General features: G+C 42.6%; 1 protein-coding gene across 2 annotated transcripts in view; it reads right to left on the bottom strand.

Moving 5' to 3' along the window:
• FRMD3 (FERM domain containing 3) overlaps window positions 1-18,996 on the bottom strand; it is a 254,155-nt gene that overhangs the window by 188,947 nt on the left and 46,212 nt on the right. The gene's annotated exons all lie outside the window — the stretch shown is intronic.

The raw sequence follows: 18,996 nt of genomic DNA, 5'->3' as shown, positions 1-18,996 counted from the left end.
ATCTCTGCTATCGGTGCATAGACGTGCCATGCTTGATTTAGCCTAACTCCCGTCAATGGAGAGGTAGTTTCAAATCTTTTGAAATAAACAGTGCTGTTGTGAGTACTCCCCGGACATATTTCACAATGCTTAAGAACATCCACAACACAAATTCCTAGAAATAAAACTTTTAAGTCGAAGAGTGAGAGTGAGAGGTACATAGATAGAAAATATTTTGATGGACATTACAAAAGTGTCCTTCATAGATGTTCTACAATTTAACTCCCACCAGACATGTATGAGAGCATGTTTTTCCTACCCCCTGGCCAATGTAATGTACTATGTGTTCTGTTTGTCATACTAAGTGGTAAATGGTAATTCGTGAATGTTTTAAATGATTAGCAAATCCTCAATTTTAAAAGGAATAACCGCAACTCGAAACAGTGCAAGCTAAGGGATATCACAATACAAGCCAAGGGCTGTTGTATAAACAAGACGAGCCGACCGAATGAGACACTCTGGGTTTGGTAAGAGGATGGTACTATAAAATTCAAGGCATGGCACCACCCTATAAATGGGTTTATTAGGTTCATGTGAACAAAAAAGACAAATATATCATTATCATATAGCCCAGCCTCTTATAACAAACTAATTCAGAATGTTGACACATGTGACAAGCTCTATAAAAACTCCGGGTGGGTTTTCTCATACGGGGAGAACCACCCAGCAGCTGACAGAAGATTAACTACTCAGAAATATCAATAGTCTACGTGACATACTGATTTATGCTGTATGGCTTTCTCAGACCTAACTGGCAACAAAGAAAAATGAAGGACAAATTGATTCTAAAAGAAAGTGGTTCTTCCCAACGTCACACACACTCTCATTGACCCCATGACTGTCCCATTCTCGGAGCTAGGTCACGTTGGGTCAGAACCCGGGCTTGGCGACCAGCTTGTTCAGTGAACCCAGTCAAGCCATTGAGCCCCGTGGCCTTGGGCTCTTCATCTATTGAAATGAAAAAGGTTGAAGTGGATTTTTCTTGAATCAGGTCTATCCCAGAACAAGACCCCATCTCAAAAAAAAAAAAAAAAAATCCCATAATGGTCATCTTTATCAAATATAGAAATTCCTTCAGCCAAAAAATAGATGCTAAACAAAACGGACCTGGTGGGGTGGGGGACCTAACTAAAGAAACAAAACTGAAGACCTAAAACAGGAAGGAAGATAGTCAGTTGGCCAAGCACTATTTTCCACTTATGACTTAATTATTCATTTGCTTAATGCATTTTTATTATTCTAGACATTTTGTTACACTCAGCTACCTTTCTGCTGCCTGCCATCAAGTTATTACATTGTTCATTAGCTGGCTCCCACCCAACAGAGTAAACAGAGAGAAAAGTTAAAACTCCTGGCAATTGATCTTATGTAAGTTGCAATAGTAAAAGCTTGTATGACATCATGCAAGAAGCAGGAAGACGAAAAATTAAAACTGGGTCTTAGGGAGAATCAACAGGTTCCATTTATTCCTCATTAAAGAGCCTGCACGGCTGGTAACTCCACTCGCACTCCTCGGAGCTCTGGCCACTTGGCCCGGCCTTAATGTCCCGCCAGTGAGCTCAGCCTGCCTGCTTGTTCACTCCAACTTCTGGACCCTGAGCCTCCTGAATCCTGACCCCCTGCCTGGAGCAGCTGTCCACCAGCAGACACATCCGGTGCCCTGACTCACATGCTCTCAGCCTCTCCCCTAATTTCAGCCCAGTCTGGGTGGACCGTTGCGGGCAGACTTCAGCTCACTTCGAGCTGACAGCATCTTGCAAGCACCCCACATCTTTACTCTCCCCAGCTCCTTCCCCAAGACCACAGAGGCCACTGAGAGATGCCAAGGGCAGGAGAACTAACTCTCCCAGGACCCTCTCTCGACCTACGGGGGAGAGAAACCAATGGGAATTGTTATTTTCATAAAAAATAGGATCATTTTTCATTTTGTCTCATTTTAACTTAATTTGCTTTATAATGATATAAACATCGACATTGTTCCAAAATCAAATATACCAAAAAGATACATTCAGAAAAAACTAATTTCCATCCTTTCCACCTAGTTTCCCCTCCCCGTCATGGGTAACTGTTTATTAGTTTTTTGCTTATCCTTCCACTTAAAAAAATAAATATAAACAAAGTATGCAAAGTCTCCCAATTTTAAATGTTAGTAACTAATTTAAATCTATTCATCATACTGCACAGACCATGCCATCATCTTACAGCTGCTAGTTTGAAATGTCTGTACAAACTGCTGGGGAGACAGCAGGAACGCTCGCAGCCCCTGAGCTCTAGAAGTCTAGAGGCAGGGACAGCCTAGGTGACAGGCAGTCACCACACAGTGTGACAATAGTGCCAATGAGGTGGGCGGGGAAAGAACAATGGCTCCAAAGCTGTCCACATCCTTATCCCTGGAACTCAAGAGAAGTTTATGCCTATCCATGACTATTTAGCAGATAAACTCAGGAGTGCAAGAAATAGAACATTTCGCATTTTTTGTCATATAAATTGGGCTCTGGTCCCCATATCATTGGGCTGGAAGGAAATTCAGTCCCAGTTATTACTGGTGCATATACATGCCCTCTACTCTGGCCAAGGTTATGCCAAGTTCCTGCGGTGGAGGAGTCTCTGAAGCATCTAAGCATCAAGGAGGCACCTGGAGTCTTATCAGTCAGGTCACTGGTCCCCAGTGGTCACAGCTGAGATGCCCACTGTCCCCACTGGCATCTCAGATCCAGTGGTTCCAATCCCTCTGGGGTCCCAGTGCTCTGTGGTAAGGCTGGGAGTCCAGATTCCCAGGTCCACCTTCAATGGGATGACATGATGCCATCTCCTGGGTGGCACCCCCATTCCCCTAGAGAAATGCTCCCATGGCAACCCCTTCCAGGCTCCAGGAATCTACCTCCTCTTACTCGCTTCCAGATCTCAAAGGCCCTTATTTCCATCCATCAGAAGGAACACCTGGAGATATTTCGTCCTAGAGCTTCACCTTTTACAACAGAAAGGAAGAGCTGCAGTTTCCCAGCAGTTATCATCGCCCCCCTAATCAAATCAGAGAGAACGGCAGGTGACAGAAGACCACATGTATCTTAATTAATATCTCAGGGAACATCCTGGCACACCCATGTTTCAGAAACAGATGATAATTTTTTGTTAACACATAACTCAACAGGGAAAAACACCACTTGAGCGATTATGGTCATGAAATTAACTTTAACAAGTATTATCCCCAATATAATAATAGTCTCTCAGTATTTTGTAGTCCAAATACATATTCATGTTTGCTTAGTGCTTGGCAGGACCACAGAAATATCCTAATCTTGTTAGGCTGCATGAGAAAGATGTAAAAATGGCACCACGATGTTCTGGAGATTCCTTGGCAGCAAAGGAAATGAGGCAATTGAGAAGTGCAGCGTGGGGACTCAGAAGCTATCGGCAAGCATCTTGCCCAAAGGATTTTTCTAGCCTGCTCAAGAAGTTATTAACCTTAAACACTAAAATAGTCAGGATTCCTTATTGGCAATAAACAATAAGGTGGCTTCTTATCTCAAAATAATAATAATAATAACCTGTTTGCCATTTCGCTCTTGCCAAGATAATTCATTCTAGCCTAGAAAGAAAATGCTCTGGCCCCCTATGGAAAAGCCATTCAGAATCAGTGCAATGTTATTTACTAAGCAGCTCACACCTGGTGCGATGCTTACCTGCCTTCCACCCCATAGGAAAATCAGGCCCATGTCTGTCGATGGCCAAAGAATCCTCTGAATGTTTGCCCTCTGCCAGCAGGACAAGGGAAGAACATGTCATCTGATGTGTAGACACCCCTGCCTGACCACCACATTTCATGAAAATTCTTTCAGCCTCCTCCCAGCCCCACTGCCATCCTATTCTTTGTGTCAGGATTCCCGAGCATCTTCTCTGACCTTTGGCATATCCATTCAAGTACCCAACTCTAACCACACACCCCATGCACAAGTAATCACTGTTCCCTGGCAGCAAAGGTCATCAAACTTTCTCCCATCGTGACACTTGCCAGGAGTGGCCACCACTCTTTGAACTTCAGAATGGACCATTCCCGTAGTTACTGCAGAAGGCAATCCTCATACATTATTCAACAGCTCCTCTATCTGGGCTGGTGAAGAATGGTGTGTTCTGATCAGAGGCTGCAGCGTCCTGACCAAACCGGACTCATCCACCCATCACTTTCTATATTCTCTACCGGTGGGGCAGCTGCCTCCAGATATAAGCCCAAGTCCTCGGGCTGCTGGGTCAAGAATCAGCACTCTCTCCCTAGTGAGACCAGCTGGCTTCTGGCTCTTGGTCTGCCCCCTTCAATGGTGGAAGACAGTGACGGTCACCATCACCCCTCTTTGTTCTAAGATCAAATCTTCTCGCTCTCCCAAGAGGTCAGAGATGCCATCAGTGAGCATTCTCTGGGAGGGAAGACTCTCAGAAAGTGGGTGCGAGCTGCCCAAACACACCAAGGCCTGACCAAAACTCCCAGGACCTGTGTCAGAGAGGCGATTTAATAACCTACAGCTCTTCCTGACAGACACTTTTCCTGGGTTGTGGGCTTTCACTCCCTTTGAGAAGACCTCTTCCATTTGGACATTTAAACTGATCAAAGATGAATGAGGCCCCTTAGACACAGGACCAGTGGCTCCTAGGGAGTCTTTTAAGCTGAATTTATATTTCATTCTTTATTGTACACACATTGTCCGTGTAACCTACCAACAATTTTCGAGGTTCATAAAGTAAGACAGAAATGAACCACATTTTACAGATGGGGAAACTGTCATGTGTCCATAACAGCCATGTCCGGACTGCTCTTCCCAAAACTCCAGTTTCCCCTTCCTTCCTCCCTCCATCCTTCCTTCTCCAGCACAGATGCCACACAAATCCTTCTCCAAAGGATAGGAAAATACCAGGCCTTTTTGCTTGATTTTTCTTTGTTTTTCACTTGTTCAGCATTCTGTGCCTTTTACATTCTCTATGTGCCTGAATTCCTTGGGGAAGGGGGAATTTGCACATAAGTCACAAAAATAAAGGTGACATAAAGATACTACAGAACCCAACAATGGGATCTGTGTACAAGCTACACCCTGCCTGCCGGCTCCCTCAGCTGAACTGAAATTGTATCTTTCAGCTTTAAAGTCAGTAGATGGTAGGAAAGAAAGCACTAGAAACTATTGACTATTTTCCATCGAATCAATTTAAGCTGTGTTCAACTCATTTACAATTTTTTTTTATTTTGGAAAAGTCTTAATCATGAGCTTTAAACTGATCAACAACAAAACTCCCAATTAGGTGTTTTAGATAAATCATGAAATACATGTAAGCACCTCTACTTAAACTGTTCTGGAACTTTCTACAAGAAAGTTACCACTCAGAATTCCCTCATCTCCTTTCACATCGAACAACAGCCTTGATTCCTGCAGCAACTGGGCTCCTCAACACCCCCTAACATGAGGACCACGAGCATCCAGTCCAAGGGGCAAACAAAATGGAACAAAACAACAGAAGACAAGAATTGCTACTGTGACTGCTTTAATGCAACCTGGCCCTTAGTGGCCTTCCCTGTAATTACTGGGGGATCCCTAAGGGGGCAGAGCTCCTGGCTAGGAAGTTACCATGACCAGCAGAGGTGGGTTGGGGTTTTCTGGTTTTTATTTCTTTCAGAATTTGCATTTTGGTTTGGGGCAAATACCTCAAAAAGATAATATGCCCTCCCTCTGGCAACAAAGACTGCCTATCAGGGTTGGAAAACTGTTCTGTTTCAAATTTCTGCTCCAAACACAAAAGCTGTGGAGCTGAGTTCTACAATCCCGCAGATCCCAAAGTCCTGGGCCACAGTTGCACCCTTTTTGGCTACATATTGCTGAGAAAGGAATCTCAGTAAGTTCATCAGAGAAAAGAGGCTTCAACACCACATGCCGAGTGTTTGCCTAACAGATGCTGCATCCCACCAAGCCACTCCCTGAGCCCAACGTTTCGGGTACCCTAGAAAAGGCTGTAACAGCAACGTGTACCAGCAGGTACAGGCAAATAATGAGAGCTTGCAGCAGTGCCTAGAGGGGCATCATTTTGAAACAGACCTCTGCCATGTCGAACTTGAACTGTGATTACCTGCGAGCAATTTAAAATCCAACAATTCTACAATAAACATCTCCCTGCATACACAGGTGTGCACGTGTACAGGTCACATACGGGCGATTAACTACAAAATGTCCAGTTGCTCACTAAGGAAGACAGAGCTGGTGAGAGTTTGGGAGAATGTTTAAAACAGAAGAATCTGGACCACTCACAAAGATGCTGGTACTGCTGACATAAACAAGAGGGCATGGGAAAATCATGTTCAAATTGCAGGCAGACAAGGCTCCACCTACCTTCTCCCTTGCTGCAAATCAGTAACTGGTACCCAGACCTAGGTCTGAGACACAGTAAGACGTGCATCTTAATGCCCTGCAGGCTCCTTAATCAACCAAAGGATCTCAAGTTTGTTAATCCTTTGTGAAAGCACCAAACTATTTGCCATACAGATAATCAAAAATAAAACATTCATGGCCGAAAGATTTCTCTTACAAATTGCAGAGAAAATGTCAGGTGTTACCCAAACCAAAATACATTTGCCTGGCCAATGTTAAAGAATTACACCTCAATCTTGACCTCGGCGAGAAGCTCAGGGGTTGAGACCCTGGTGTCTGGGCTTAATCAGACAACAAAGCACCTTCAGAACTATTATGATCACAGGGCTTTGGAGAAATTTTACTGTGAGGGGAAAAGATAATAAAGCAGAGAGATCTGGCCTGGTTTCTCAAAAGACCATTAAGTGGAACTAAAAGGCTCCTCTAGTATACCAGTCAGAAGCCCTCGGAAAGAGACCCTCTTGAATTTCACACCTCCTTCTAATTTGTTTCTGTGAAAATAACACAGAACATTGCAGAGCAGTCCATGACATGCAGCATGTTGAATAAAAGTGTACCTGAATCGATTACATTATAACAGACAGGCACATACCTTTGAAAGCTGCACAAGCAGGCCTCCTCGTGCCGTGCTAAGACAGGCTGGATTTGCCGTGCCGTGGTCTGCTTGGACTGCCACCATCTTGTCATCTGTCTCTGGGAGCTCTGGGGCTCCGGTCCAAGCTTGCCGCAGTTTGAGTACTGCATTGTTTACTCATAGAGATCTCACTGCTACCAAAATCCTGTTTCCTGATTTCTGTCACAGTAAATAGTTTGAAGGATTAACAAGCATGAGGTGCTTATACTGAAATGCCAGTTTTACTGTTTCTCTATCAGACAACATCAGATGGGGATGGGTCATGCTTAAGCCTCGTTCCCAGATACCCTTAGGAAAAATTCAGTGGGAAAAAAGACACCAGCCTAAAAGCACCTACTTTTGAGTTCTCAGTAATACATCTTATTAGACACCGGGCTAAAATGGAATTGCATGGAGCTAACCCCACTTGATTAAATATAGTTTTGCAATCATTTCCATAAGAAATTAAAATATAGGTTTTGTAATCATTTGAAATCATTTCTATAAGAAATCAAAAGACAGATTCAAGGCCAGAAACCAGTCCTTCCTTACAAACTTGATTTCTATGAGAAAATAGATTTGACTGAAGTTGTGTCTATTTGTATGTCTTTTCCAGGAATATCGCCCACCAAAATCATAACAACCACCTGAAGTTGCATTCTCAAGTTATGTTGTATGAATTTCTGCTACATGAAGAGAAGTAATCAAACCAGGGATTTCAGGTAGGCAGGTTTCAGAACCAAATGTTTCTGGAAGCACATGGCCACAAAGAGCAGTTGGGCAGAGTTGGACAAAATTTCAGGTTCTGAAAAGGTTCGTTCCTTCTCTTTACTAACCACAAGGAATTATGTAGGCTCAGGGCCTGGACAAGTCAAGTCCTGCTGAATTTGATTCCCAGCTCTACCACCAGCTCCACAAATCCCTATTGTCCCAGATTCCAGAAAATTTGAGGCTTAGTAAATTGCTCCCACCCTTCCCAACAGCAGGATTAGTAACTTTGTCTGTACAAACTTTTGGGCAATTAACAGAAAGGAAAAACACAGCAATTTATCACCATAGACCTTTGCCCCAGCTATGGGTCGAGGAGAGGATAAGATATCCCTGACAATACGGGACCCGCAGGGAGAGAGTACAAAGGGTCAGGGAAGCTCCTCTTTGGAGCCAAGCCCATGACAGCACCCAAACAGCCTGATAATAGCCATGGCTTTGACTTCCAGCTCCACCCTGAAGCCCTGACAGCACGTTGACCCAATGAGTATATCCCAACACCCCTGCCCAATAAAAGACATCAGTGTTGGAAATGCCTGGGGCTGAGAGGCCGCCACCACTAAAGATAAATCAGGCATGCTGCCCCAGCAGATTCTACAAATGCCCAACTATATAGCAAGGCATTCAAGGGAGGTTAAACTAAAATGTGACATGATACAGACGTCAGCAGGGATGAGGAATTACACTGGCTGAAGACAATTCATCACCAAGGATGGATCCATCACCAAGCAAATAAACCCACCTAAGTAAAAGACAGAAACAAACAAAAATTAGGTCTCATCCCCATGGGTGGTAAGTAGCAATTCACTGCTGAGGGTTAACTACTATCGAGGACACTCCAACAGAGCTCAACAGCGCCAAAAGCAATCCACTAGGGATTCACTCAAAACCTCCCCCTGGTAAAGCCACTTCTAAGAAAGTTCGATGCTTCACAGCCAGTCATTAGATGATATATCTCAAGGAACTTAAGGATTTCACACCTGCCATGGAGAATTTGAATTTCTCCAGGTTGAAATATCAAAAGCAAACGAGAGAGTACAAGGGTAGCAGGGAAGTGCCCGGTGAGAAAAAGGAGTCATATCTCATTCATGAGACTATCACTCACTGTGGAGGAGAAACTTAAGCCAAATAATTGCACCTTTTCAAAGTCATTGATAAAGACAAAAATGCATGAGCCACCTCTCAGAAAACATAGAATTAAATTAGAGCAACAACATCCTATTAAATGAAAGAGAAAGAGAGAGAGAGAGAGGTGGAGAGAGAGAACATTAAATTGGAGGAGAGAAGGATGACTGAATTCAAAGCTGAGATGGGAATTAAAACCAGCTATTGTCGGGCAAAGCTCCATGGTCATACATAATTAAAATTCATGCAGCAAGTGGCTCCTCCTCTAGGGGATGTCTCGGAAAACTAAGATGGAGGTGGAGAGGATGCCTGCGTGAGTAGCTGCTGGCCCACTAGTTCTCAAATTCAGATGCACATTTGAGTCCCTGGGGATTAGTAAAAGAAGAGATTCCCAGGCCAGGGACCTCTGGGGATAGGACCGGGGCATCTGTCCTTTTTAAAGTACAACTTGACCAGGGTATTGAAACCATTAAATCTGGCTGAGAGGAGATATGAGCTCATAACAATTCCCATGTTCCAGGAGAAACTGATACAGCAAAGTTAGAAGATTTTTTTTTTCCTACCGTTCAGGAAACACGTAAGCACCACAGACCAGATTTCAGCTGCTGCAAAGCTCCATTCCTAGTTCTCCATCCACCAGAGCACGTCTAAGAAAGCCCAGAGAAGGTTCCAGATCCCACCCTACTACACTTACCGAACTCAAACTTATCATTAGAGACACAATGATGGGGTTAGCGTTGGTCTGGGCTCCAATTCTGGCCCTGCCATTTCCTTTATAACTTTAGACAAGTTCCTAACTCATCTGCGCTTCAGTTGCCTCAGATTTGCCTCAGAGATTGTTCTGAGATTGAAGTGAGAATCCATGTAAATCACCTGCATAGTGACTGCACAGGGCGGAAGCCGAATGTAGTGTTCATTTGTTCATTCACTTGAGAGCGTATGCTGCTACTGGAGAGTAGATTTGGATTTCCAGCCTCGAAAATCCCCTTGCCTTGTGACAACGCAGCTCTCCAAGTCTGCTGCACACACCAGTGTGTGCCTAACCTCAACAGAGGGTCTAACCTTTGACCTCCCGGGAAGGTCCCCATCAGAAGGTCTGGATGCATGAACAGAACACACAGGTTAATCTGACAGGATGTGATATAGTGACCTTTGGTGTCCAAGACCTTGCACACTGCAGATGAATAATAAATGAATGTTTAAGGGCTGCATTACTCAAAGAGGGCTTGGAGATAACCTGTGAATTTCATTGTAGGATGATTCCCTTTTTCCTTCACATGCAGTAGAAGTCACTGAAAGATAGAATCTTAAACAAGCTGGAGCAGTTTCCTCCATCTGTTTAGTTTCTAAGTCTTTAAAACTAATTAATTGTTACTAACAACAGAGAAGCAAACAGCAGCAGAGAGCAATTTAATAGTCCTGCCTAAATGCCAGAGGAAAACTACTTACTTCTAACTCCATCCTATAAAGCTCCAATTCTAGAAGGGGGGAAGGTGGCATTCCCCTGACTCTTGACAGGTAAGAGGAAATTGAGAAGAAAAGATGAACTAACAAGCACTCCCTCAATACAGTACACTCAGCACAGATCTGACAGCGCAGAGAACTGCTCTAGCCTTCTTCTCAGCTGGCCAAACAGGCACATGTATTGAAAACGTGAAGCTGGAAAAGGAAACTGAAACATTCTGGGCAACTCAGAAATCCCTGGACTCACTGCAGAGTCCTGCAACCCAACATGCAACTGGAAAGACGGGTAATTGTCTGCTCAGCTCTGCTCCAATTTCTCAGGTCAATATTCAGCCTCACACGATGATGCTCGGGAGATGACAGAGTCCCTCATTGGCTGTTCTGAACTATCGTTCACGTGGGAAGGGCATGAGGACACAAGGGGCAGGTCAGTGGGGCGGGGGGGACACCAGCACAGAGCTCTGAGACCAGGAAGGCCAGGTGGGATGGACAGGTTCAGGAGAGTCCATACTGTCCAGTGCAAAGGAAGGGAAGGCATCAATGGACATTTGGACTTGTCATCTCCCTTTTAAAGGGCTGAAAACCAATCATTGCAGATTCACCTTGTTCAAAGCTTCTTTTATGACCACAATGGCTCTGAAAAATACCTGGAATATTTATTTTACCAACAGAGACATTTATATTTGTTTAAGCGATGAAGCATGAAACCTCTGCAATGAAACAGCTGCTGTTTTATTGACTGAACCCAGAACTCTCACCAGGGAGCTTGCGATGGGGTCCTGCACTGGACTTGGACTTGATCCGGACTTCAGATCTGGGCCAGTCGTCTCCTAACAGTGTAACTTTGGACAAGTGTCTTAACTCATCTGAGCCTCATAGATCCTCAGAGGGCTGTTTTGAGGTTTGAATGGAAGAATACATGTAAATCACCTTGCATAGCGACAGCACAGAGCAGAGGCTTCATAAACATCCCTTTGCTCATTCATTTAAGAAATTGAAAAAAAAAAAAAAAAAAAAGAAATTGTGCTGCTATCAGAGAGGCCCCGGGGAAGAACTGCATTTCTCAGTCTGGTTTTCTCCAGAACTCGGCAACCAGATGTTAGTAAGTGTAATGCAACAATAGTGTTCCATGGTCAAGTAGGTACAGGCAAACCTGGGTCAACAATGTTAAACCATTCTGTTCACTTGCCCAGTTCTAGAGCCATAAATATGCTACTGTGTACTGTGATCTTCAGAGAAGGCTCAGCATAGGGAAATAAAATACTTTCTCGAAGGCTCAGGGTAGGGAAATAAAATACTTTCTCAAACTTAATTCTGCAAGAAACTCCTGTTACAACTTATACATTAAACATGCCCCAAAGAGTGTTCCGTGGCCCACAGTTCAGCAACTGCTTATCAGGGACAAAGGTCGGTAGTACACGAGAAAGGGTGGCTCGCCCAGTCACCCTATGGGATGTGACACTTCCTGACTGGCACTTACCCTCACGATGGAGGAGACATTCTGGAGCCAGAAATGATGACATTGCCACCAGGAAAGGAGAACTTCAGCCGAAGGACCCACGTCAGCCCCTACCCAGCTCCCTCTCATAAAGGGCCCACAACGTCCAGCAGGTACTTTTTATTTCATGAGAACATTTCCCTAACTTTATAGTGCATGTAGATTCTCCTCACTGAAAAGCTGTTTCTTGTGTGAATGGATCCCTTTTGTAAAGTGTGAGAATCTGCGCCAAGAGAGTTGACTCTGTCATAGGTGAGAAGGAAGGATTTAGGGTCATTTCAAAATTTTTCATATAAAATATCTTTGTTGATATTTTTAGGTTGGACTACCTCGAATAAACATAATTTACATGCACATAAAATGCCTTCCTCACAGTCATTCATCAGTGTCCTCTCAAAATCATTCTCCAATCTGCCTCTTCACATCTCTTTTCCCGTCACCAGCCCTCGCCACCCTCACTGGGATCATAATGAAACCTCCCATCCTCCATGCTTATGATACTTCCTCTTCCAGCTCATCCTGCACCCTGCCAGTTTAGCCTTCCTAGAACAATCATCATTATACTCCGCCATTAAAAGACCTTTGCTGTTCCCCCTTGGTTTATGGAATATCCAAACTCAACCCGGAACTGGCATCTGAGGCTCTCCACCTCGGGACTTCAGCCCCACATCTTGCACCATATTCTTATACTGGCACACTCTGTGAGCCCCCTGAGCCCACCTTGCTCCTTCCAACCTGCAGCCTTTGCACACTCTGGTCTCCCTGCCAAGGATCCCCCACCAACTCTAAATCCAGAAGAACTCCCAATTTGGGGGCCACAGACTCTTTCCACGCAGCGCCAGTTCAGTCCTCCCACTATGTAACTTCTATAGCGGGTTCTGTATGCTCCTTTGAGCACTTTGCCTTTTATTAACATCTGTTGCTATTTGACTTTTTTCTACTGATATTTAAATTTGCATGTGCTTTTGACTTTCCCCACAGCTACATGCCAAGTTCATGAGGGACAGAAGGCACATCATACACTTGCTGTGTAATCTCACTAACAAGAATAATGGGGGGGCGGGGCAATGAATGGGCTGGTTAGTGAACTTGAATAGGAAAATCCACCCCTCTGAAGGAAAGCATTCGGGACAACTTCCAGTTTCCAAAGACCTGGGGTCCCTCCCTCATAATAATCACAAGCAATGAAGCTTGCTCCACTTCAAGTTCCAGGTTCATTCCTGGCAGAGAAGGAAGCAGAAAAGTAAATAAACTGTGGCAGATGTGGCTGTACCAGAGGAGACAGCAAGGTGTCTCATAAATACCTGCTGAGGCTAACAACTTCTGGCTTTAAATTTTCTTTCCTGGCCAGACACAGTGGCTCACGCCTGTAATCCTAGCACTCTGGGAGGCCGAGGCAGGAGAATCGCTCAAGGTCAGGAGTTCGAGACCAGCCTGAGCAAGAGCGAGACCCCCGTCTCTACTAAAAAAAAATAGAAAGAAATTATCTGGACAACTAAAAATATATATAGAAAAAATTAGCCGGGCATGGCGGCGCATGCCTGTAGTCCCAGCTACTCGAGAGGCTGAGGCAGAAGGATCGCTTAAGCCCAGCAGTTTTAGGTTGCTGTGAGCTAGGCTGACGCCACGGCACTCTAGCCCAGGCAACATGTTAAGCGAGACTCTGTCTCAATAAAATAAAATAAATTTTCTTTCCTTTCCTAGGGAAGAACTTATGGTTTTGCATTCAATACTTTTCTGAGAAACGGGGATATAAATGCAAGGGCCTGTGTACTGTGTGTGTTTATATGCACACATGGTATCTATGCATGTATACAAATACAGAAAAATAGTATTAAACACACTTCAAAAAATCACTACCACACTCTTCAAAATTGCAAACTCTCAAAAGTACAAAGTACAGCAAAAGTATCAGCATGATGAAGCCACTAGGCATCATGGCCTCCACTTCCTGTACAAAAGAGTCACTATTCTTTGTTACTATCTAGAAGACCAAAATAGGGACCTGAGTCTCCTGAGTTACCTTGTCTCTATCACTTAATTAAACCTGTTCTCTGCTAAATAAAGCTGCCATTCCACATCTGATAAAGTACATAATATTTAATTCCCTCATTTTCAAATTACCTCCTTAGAATGCAAAGAAGTTATGACAAGGGAAAAGTCAAAGGTTCTCATGGGACAAGCAGGTAGCAGACTCGACTGCAACTCAAACAGTGACCTCTCACCTGCACACCTGAATACCTGAATGGCATCTGTTTCTGGGGCAATCTGATGAATCAAGAAACAGCCCCACTTGTTTAAATTTCAAAGCTTAAAAGGAAAAGAATACATGTCACTCTCCAGCAATGATAGATGAGCATATAAAAAAAATCTGATAAAATTTAAAAACAAAATTTCTCTTTAAAGGCATCTAAGAGTTACCAAGACAACCAGAACCTGAAAGGCCAAGTTTCCAGAGTACAGAAGCATAGAAGTCACCCAGCACTCTCTCCCCACCACCATCACCACTGAGGCATTTGCTGATTTATAAATTTTACAGGCAGAGAGGGGAGAAGCACAGCAGAAAACAGCTGCTAGAGGGATGATAAACTAAGCAGAATTGTCACTACTGATAAGGAGATAATAATTGGACTTCAGGGCCCACCAAAGTGGAGGAATCCACTTTGGTATATACGCTGGGCTTTCCACTAGGACCCCTAAAGGGCTACACCTTCTGGATAAGAAAGAGTGAATTAAGATGATTAAAATTCTAACTGCCTACCAGAAGATAAAGAAAGAAAAAAAAAGGCTCTGTGGAAGAATATCTCATCATAATCCTCCTTAATTCTTTATTTGCAATTTCCAAATTCAATTAAAAATTACCAGGCATATCAAGAGACAGGTCCAAGAAAAAAAAAAAACAGACAATAGAAATAGTCTCACAGGTGATCCAAATATTGGGGTTATTAGGCATAGACTTTAAAATAATTAACACATGTAAGAAAATAGGTGACAAGATGAAAATTTCACCAAAGAATCAGAATATATACATGTATATGAATCCAACAGAAATTCTAGAACTGAAAAAGACAACGTAATAAAAGGAATTAAAAGTGCTATGGATTGATTTACAGCAAAATAGACCTGGCTAAAGAGAGAATTAGTGATCTGAAAGATGATAGTTCAGGAGAAAATGCCCAGAGTGGAACATAAAAAGTAAAAAGACAGAAAAATACAAAGAAAACAAAAATAGAGTATCTGAATCTATGAAAGTGCACTAATATTTATTGAGTACATGCTGTAGGTTAGATTCAGTTGTTTTAAAGTAACTAAGCTTGATTTTATAAGATACACTTTACTACTATATTTTACAAATTTGAGAAAAAAACATTCATAACTGATATTTGAAAGAGTTTTGATTTTTAAAATATATTCATAATGATAAGAGTTCAGAGAGCACTTTACTGTGTACAAGCTATGAAACCTAGTAAAAGAACATGATGTTCTCTGAGGTTGGAAAAAAAAAAAAAAACTAAGATTACATGCCATGCTGCTACCATCTACTCACTGGGTACACTACAAGCCTCACTTTCCTTATCTATGAAAGGCAACAATAAATTTCTAGAAAACTATTGAGAGGAATAAGGGAGTTAAGGTACATAAATTATCTAGCAAAAACACATGGATGAAATGAATGTCCGTTCCCTACCCTCCTTCCCCAAGCCTCAACTATTTAAACAACATTCACTTAGCATCTACAGTGGGCTGTTTATTCGACTTAGGTCACCCATGAATCAAGCAAATGTACTTACTATACATTTATTTCAGATCCTATGACAAAAATCTGCACTGTATCCTTGGGCCAACAATAGTGAAGCCATATCAGTTAAAAAACTATGTTGGATTTTGCCCCATTGGCAAAAAAAAAAAAAAAAAAAAAAATGGTGGTGACACTGTCGAAAATATTAAAGAAGTGCTGGTTTGGTGAATATAATGAGGAGCTTGTCCAGAATATGTTGGGTTTTAGATGCTAACATGTCTCCTCGTAGGAGATGTGCCTCAATACTGAGAAACCTGAACCTGGAGCTCAGACAAGAGGCAGACCTTGAGATCGGGTGGATAAGGAAAGCCAAAAAAAAAAAATGGCTGAGCCCACCATGGGAAAATGTCCAACAGGAAAAAAGGGTCAATACACTAAATATAGCCTATGCTTTTGGGAACCACAGAAAGAAGTCACCAAGTTCCCACAGCCAGAGTGAGCGCCAGTACATAACACGAGTCTCTTGGGACTTACTTTATCTGGTGAACCACAGTCATGTCCTACTAACTAGATCAAGGCTCCCCATCATGTCGTTTCATAGCAGCCTGGACTTACCCTTTGGGGCCCTTATTGAGATTGTATTTAGGTAATTATTTTGTGAAATGATGGGTTCATTATCATTCCTCCTAGATTTTATGATCCTTGAGGGCAGAGGCTGTCTCTTTTGTGTTCACAACCACATCCTCAGTACCTAACTAGCAAAGTACCTTGCAGATAGTAAGCACCTTCCAATAATTTGGTGAATAAAAGAATGAGTAAAATCAGCTCAATGCTTATGAGCCTAGAATCTACTACTCAGAGTATGGTCCAGTGGCATCACCATCAGCTGAGTGCTTGTGACACATGCCAGTTCTCAGGCTTGGATCTACTGCATCACAACCCACAGGTGATCTGTATACACATAAACATTTGAAAAGCCCTGGCTCAGTTTAGGCACTTTTGATAACGAGGCCAAGAAAGACTTCTGAATGAGTGGAGGGAGATGGAAGAAATGATTTTGGTTCAGCAGTTTGGCTTCAACCAAAGTTATTTGAAAACTAGTTTTTTCCAAAGGCAACTATGATTGTGTAATGACTGTCTGACTGCCTACCTCTAATTCAGGTTTTCTCTTTGGCTGTATATTAGAGTCACCTGGACAGTTTCAGAAGTCACTGATGCCTGGGTCGCACCTCCCCTTCCCAGAGATTCTGGTTTAATGAGTCTGGCGCCTGTCGGGCCACAGGGATTTGTAAAGCTCCCCAGGTGACTCAATGTACAATCAAGGTTAAGAACCACTGCCCCAGAGAACCAGCTCCTGCCCCTGAAGCCTCTTAACCAGGTGTGCCCCAGACTACGCCCAAGCCTCTCTCTAGTGAGGGGTTATGCCATGCCCCAGGGCAGTGAGTGACCAGCTCCACAATGAGCCACTTGGCGTCTGGTGTCACTCAGAACCTGATCGTGTTCTGATCCCATTCCTAGAATATGAGGTTTTGTTTCCAAGTTCCTCAATGATTGCACTTCTCCCAGCCAAATTACCAAGACCTTTCCAAACCAAAGTTCTACTACTGGTGAAGAAAAGGTGCTTCAGACACCACTACCATTCGATTGGGTCTGGAGAGGAAAAGTATTCTGCCCTGCCCTCGTGCTTCCAGATGCCATCCATGACTCATTTGTTAGCTTCTTGGCCATGAATCTTCAGCCCCCTTTCCTGGGCTTCCCATCTCTATTTGCAGCCTTCCTTGATGCTACCCACACTTTCCTCACTCAATTTAGACATTTTCTTAAAATAATTCACGTATTACTCATATTACTGGTCCTTTCCCACTATGGCTTGAGCTCTCAGTTTGAGAAAAGCCATCAGACGGTCACCTCCTCTGGAGAATTCATCCCAAAATATCAAACATTTGCCCTGCTCTGATGTTCAGACCAATTTTCTTTGCCTGAACTACAGCTCTACTCACTTTCCCAGGACTGGCTTCCCTTCCTTCTCCTCTCTCTCACCCCAAAAATTACACCCTAAAGAACAAAAGCTCCTGTAGCAAAAGACTTAGATTTCAGTGTAGAACTGTCAATTTCTCACACTTCTTAACAAAAGTTAAAGCCATGCAGTCCATTCCCTTTATGACAATAACTTAGAGAGAGCTATGGAACCACAGTGTTAATCCCATAAGAAGGTTTATGGCTCCCGTCCAGGCTTCAGGGGGTCAGTTACACCCTCCTTTTGGTTGTTATGCAAAATGTGGTGAACATATGTACACTTTTCCATGCAGAAAGACTATAAATTTCATAAGATTTTCAAAAGAGTCCTAAGGCATATGAAATGATGCTCAACATCAATAATCATGTGTAAAATGCAAATGAAAACCACCATGAGATACCAATTTACACCCATTAGAATGGTGAGGATTAAAAAATACAGAAAACGACAAGTATTGGTGGGCATGTGGAGAAATTGTGCGTTGCTGGTGGGAATGTAAAATGGTGCAGCCACTGTGGAAAATGGTATGTTTGAAAAACATAAAACAAAAATAACAATACATTAAAAAACAATAAAAATTAAAAATGCAATATAACACTATTTACATAGCATTGACATTGTATTAAGTATTATAAATAATCTAAAGATGATTTAAAGTATACAAGAGAATGTGCATAGGTTAGGTGCAAATACGATGCCATTCTATATAAGGGACTGGAGCATCCTCAGATTTGGGTATCCTTGGTGGTCCAATCCCCCACGGATATCGAGGGACGATTGTAATACTAAGTGAAAAAAAATTAAGCTCCAAAAGATTACATAGAGCACAATGTAACCATTTTATAAACTGAAAAATGAGATATATTTAGTATTTTACAGAAAAACATATAGATGCAAGAAAACTAAAAAGAAAAACAAAGGAATAATGAACTCAGAATCCAGGATAATGGTACCCCAGGTAGAAGGAAGCAGGAAGATGGGACTGGGGAGGGCACATATGGTTAGATGTCACTTATTGTTAAGGTCTCAGCTTTTATACTGGACAACAGGGTTATAGAGACTTATTAAATTATTATAAACAAATAACAATAACAAATAAAAGAGAGGCCTTGTATGTTCCAATGATGTAAGTGCGTCATGAACTAAGGATTATGATTAATCCAATTCTGTGTACTAGAGATATTTTAAGGAAAAACAAATACGAAAGGGGAAAATGGCTTTCTTTTAACAGTGGTATATTGTTTAAAAAGGACAGTTATCGTTCTGAGAGAAATTCTACTTCCAGCATTTTAAAGTGATCATTACAAAGATTTTTTTAGAAGGCTATAT

Source organism: Eulemur rufifrons, chromosome 7 (assembly GCF_041146395.1).
Source record: "Eulemur rufifrons isolate Redbay chromosome 7, OSU_ERuf_1, whole genome shotgun sequence".
Lineage (NCBI taxonomy): Eukaryota > Metazoa > Chordata > Mammalia > Primates > Lemuridae > Eulemur > Eulemur rufifrons.
Note: the sequence above shows the minus strand (reverse complement) of the source record. Positions and strands in the feature narration are given on the sequence as shown.